Below are 5,064 nucleotides of genomic sequence, written 5' to 3'. Positions count from 1 at the left end.
GCACGCACGAAAGAGCCGCAGCGAATGAGAAGCCATTACAGGTCCCTCCCACTTCCTCCGGGCGGGGCTCGGCTTCACTAAGTGGCGCCAGTTCCTCCTGCGCCTGCGCGCAGGACAGGCAGTGTTTTTTGGTTTTTTTTTGTTCTTTTGTTTTCCCGGGCTTTAAAGAGAGAAAACAATCAGGGTTCTTGTCTTGGTGCTTGAGATGGGGTCAACGCGCTTTATCTTAGCAGTTAACAGCTTTGTGTAACCTTTGCCACCGGCAACATGAAGAACTTTGATTTTATTCAGTCCTATGCAGAGTGGAGCGAGATTGGCAGAGAGTGAGAAGACAAAAACCTGTGACTTAACCTAACTAGTTTTCCTTGAAAAAAAAAAAAAAAAAAAAAAACAAAAAAACGCATACGCGATAGTATTTCTGTGTTTCCTGTCACCCTGCCTCTTAACTTCAGGGCTCATGGGTATCTAATTTTTGAAACGACAGACTGCCCGTCTCATTGGAGATTTACAAACACACCGATGACAGAGTCCAAAGCCTGAATGGAAACTCAGCTCAGATCCCTTGGCCCTGCACAATTAAGTAGATATTTGGATAAATTCTATAAAAAAAGAGATAACTGCACTGACGTAAGACAAAATGTTTAACAATCTCCAACTAATATCAACAAATAACAAAAACAAAACATTAGCAAACTGAATCGCACGACATCCAGAGGATTTGTCTGTAAGTTTGGGAATAAATGTAATGAATTCAAGTTGGAGTTAATGTTCAGAAACCAGTTGAGGTAACTTACCATACCAATAGACCCTAAAGAAGACCCATTAGGTCTCCCTAGAGACACAGAATAGCTCTTGTATTTTATACAATCACTCAGAAAATTAAGGTTAAAAATTACTTTCCCGGTAAAGTAAAGGCACCTGAGTAAAAATTTACAGCTCACATCAGATTAGCGAAATTTGCATCATGTGTCTCTTAATATTTGGAACTTAACAGTTATTCAGTATATACTGTGTTTTATAAAAAGAAAGAAAGAAGGAATATGTTTGGTGGATGTGTAGTAGGGTGTGGGGGGAGAGGGTGTCTCCGCGGACCCATGCTGGGTCATCCCTTCCCTATGAGGGACCAGCCAGGTAGAGTATAGAATAGAGTTTATTCAGGGAATGGGGAGTGGAGTTGAGAGGGTAGTAGAGATAGAGAAAGGCAGAGAGATAGTAGAGGAGTAGAGGCAGGCCATGAGCAACTGGAGAGAGAGGGGGGAGGAATGGGGAGAGGGGGGAGGTGCAAGAGGACAGAGCAAGAAGGCAAGCTAGAGAGGAGGGGCCAAGCAGCCCCTTGTATAGTGAGTCAGGCATGTCTGGCTCTTGCCAGGTAACTGGGGCGGAGCCTAGACAAAATGCTAACAGTATAAGCATTGATTTCCCACATGTTAATTCCCCATAGTAAAGGCCTCCGAACTTTTGGGGTTGGTAGAATGAACGGTGTGAAGAATGGCCATTTTACTAAAATTAATGCATAGATTTAAGGCAAACCCCATCAAGATACCAACACATTATTCACAGACATAGGTAAAACAAACTGAAAATGCGTTTGAAAACACAAAAGAACTGAGATAGCCAAAGGAAACTTAAGCACAAGGAGTGACGCTGGAGGCTTCACCGCACCTGACTTCAAGTTATCCTACAGAGACAATTGTAAAAACAGCATGATACTAGCTCAAAAACAAAAATGTATAAGTTTTAAACTAAATACAAATGATGAGGCACCTACTTAACTATGAAAATGGACCTGGCCTCTAGGTTCTCCCAGCATCCCTCATTCCCACCTGTAAAGGGTGTGGCAGGCATACCGGAACTCTTCAGCACAGGAGCTGGGCTGTCCTTCCCTATATAATCCAGGCATTTTGGCTACCCTTCCTGTTTTGTATCTTAGGCCTCCTGGATGCTGGTCCTGGTTCCCTCTCTTCTCCTGTCCCCTCCTGCTCTCCCCACATGGCTCAGGGGTCTAACTGTTCTGGACACTCCCAGATGTCTTTACTCTGGCTATGTTCTCCCACATATCTATAATAAACGTTCACCTCCAACACACTTAGGAGCAGTCATGGCCTTCTTCTTCATGGATCAGAATGGAATGTAGAACAGAATGGAAAACCCAAGCATGAACAATCACAGCTCCAAATGTGTTAGTTATTTACAAAAGTGTTGGTAATACTCACTGGAGGAAAGCCAGGCTCTTTAACAAACGGTGCTGGGAAACTGGGTATCAACCAAGTAGAAGAATGAAACTGGTTGCTTACCTCTCACCTCGCACAAAAAAAGTCGATTGTGAAAGTAGATCACAGATGGTAATTTAAGACCGGAAACTGAAAATTCCAGAAGAGGAGCTGAGAAGGGGTAGGATGCTAGATAGCATGGTTTCTGAAATGTGAAACCAGGACTTGTGACACTGAGGGAGCCTGGAGACCAGCCCTTGCTTTGGTATGCTAGTAGGCATCCATTTGTCACTTCTGCCAGAGATAGTTATTTGGTATGGTAAAACCGGCCTCACAAGTTTCTGAGGAATGCATTTTTATCTCACCACCAGAAATTCTCCTATAGTTCCAGTTGATCCTATTTCTGGATATTTGGACTGCCTTTCGGAGTTTGGGGAACTGGAATCTTTTTTTGGACCTAATAATGCCTAGAATGTCTTATCACAACAACAAAAAGGAAACTAATATAAAGTCTTTCATTACTTAAGTAAAAAGAAAAAAAGGAAATTATAGAAAACAGCAACAAAAAACTAAAACCACAAGTAATATGTTAGAAAGGTCTCAGGATACATGATAAACCTCATAAGTTATAATGTTAACCTTATAATGTTACACTCTAGCAGCAAAATGTATACAATGGAAGCATCTATAGTTTTAAACATAAAAAATACCTAGGAATAAAGGTATAGTTAAGGTGAACAGATATTCAATATCATCAAATTGCTAGGAAAATAAAAATCACACAGAGTCACTATAAAAAAACCTACATGATGTTTAAAACTGAAAAAATCTGGCATTATCATGTACTAGTAAGCATGTGAGGTGAACAGAATTCTCATACATTGTTGAAAGAACCAATTGGTTTGTTTGCTACTTTGGAAAAAAGCTTAAGCTTAGTATAGTAACATAACATAACCCAGTAGCTGTACCCCAAAAATACTAAAATGTGAAAAATATGTTCATACATAAAATAATTTTTCAATGGTTATAGTTTTATCTATAATTCCCAAACTGAGTATCCTAAATTTCCTCCAACATATAAATAAATGCGCAAACTTTACTATGTCCTTAATGAAATCCTACTTGGCAATGAAGAACATTGGACTAATACACACAGTAGTACATTTCACTATTAAGTGAAGACAGCCTGGTGCAGGATATTTAATCACACTGTGAACTGTAAGACTGTATTATTTATTGGAAAAAACTTGTTTCTAGTTATGGAGTGACTTTGCCTTAGCTCACACCTTTAATCCAAGAATTTTCTGTTTATTGTAAAAAAAAACCAAAACAACAAAAAACAAAGAAAAAAAACCATTAAATACAGTGAACCATAAGTCAAGTAACCAGTTGACAGGGAGTGAATGTAGGATAAAACTATAGAGAGTAAAAAGAAACTCAGAAAGGAAGGCTAGAGTGCACAGGAATGGGAGGAATATCCAGTCTGAGGGATTTCTGAGACAGGGTGGAGAAGGAGAACTTCCTTTTCCTTTGGGGACTTTGGATGAGGAGAAAGGTCAAAGGGATGCTTTCTCTGCCTCTCTGAGCTAGCAAGCTTTCACCCCAGCATCTGGCTCCTGGATACATCTTGGGAAAGTTGAGCTTTTGTGATTTGTTGAGATTTTGTGTTGTTTTGTTAAAAACAACGACAGTCGGATCCAGGAGGTTACATATAATTCTATTCAAATGGCATGTAAAAACCAGAAGGTTAGAGACAGAAGCAAAGCATTTGTTAGCCAGGACTAAATATAAAAAAGGAGTTTACTACAAAAGAACAGAAAAAAAATTAGAGAGAGGGAAAGGAAAGGACTGTCTTAGGGATTGACATGGTTTGTCACTATATAACTGTGTGCTTGTCAACACACACAAAAGTACACTAAAAAACTGTTTTGACAAAAGGTAATTTTGGGGTACATAATCATACATCAAATAACTCCCCAAATGCCTTTTTATGTACTAGAAATATGATTAGAACCTAAAATTATACTTGAAGACAAATGCTTGTATTTTGATTGACAAGCAAGATACAAAAACAAGATCAAGAACTTTGATGCTATTTAATTAAAAGATACTTTTATGCATAGAATGTGCAACTGAACCACCAAGATATTATGAGAACCTCTGAAGATTCAAAATTCTCTCTTTCCCATAAGATGTTTACTATGATCTTGTATTACAAACCAGCCTTAAGGGAAATGGAAACACGATGGCTGGAAGAACTGATATTCAATACAGAAATAGCCCAGGAAGAATTATCTCTTAATATGTGCTTTATACTCTGAGATGAGTATATTACAGAGTACAGTCTGTAAGGGTCTGGTAAGATTTTCTATTCTAAACACAAACCACAATTAGAAGCCAATATGTGATTAAGAAAGAAATATCAGGAAAGTAAAATAAAAGCACTATAGACTTATATGTATGTGCATATGTATCTGTCTGTCTCTCTATATACATATATATATATATATATATACTTATCTATGTACACACATATATTCAAATATACATATATATTATATATAAAGAGAATTTATTTACAGGCTGTGGTCTAGTTAATCCAACAATGTCTGCTAATGGATAGTCTAAAAGTCTAGTACTTGTTCAGTCCATGATGCTGGATCTCTGTATATGCCAGCTGGTCTACAGTATATCAGAAGTATATCCCAAAGAAGTAGGCTCTACTGCCAGTGAAGAAAATATATTTTCCAACTATAGAGACAACAAGCAGAAAAAGCAAGCAAGCTTTCTTCTTCTATGTCCTTTTTTATAGGCTACAAGCAGACAGTGGGACTCAGATCTTTCCACCTCAAAA

This window comes from Mus pahari, chromosome 2, assembly GCF_900095145.1.
Source record: "Mus pahari chromosome 2, PAHARI_EIJ_v1.1, whole genome shotgun sequence".
In the NCBI taxonomy this organism is placed as follows: Eukaryota; Metazoa; Chordata; class Mammalia; order Rodentia; family Muridae; genus Mus; species Mus pahari.
The sequence above is the reverse complement of the archived record's forward strand: the minus strand, read 5'-3'. Positions refer to the sequence as shown.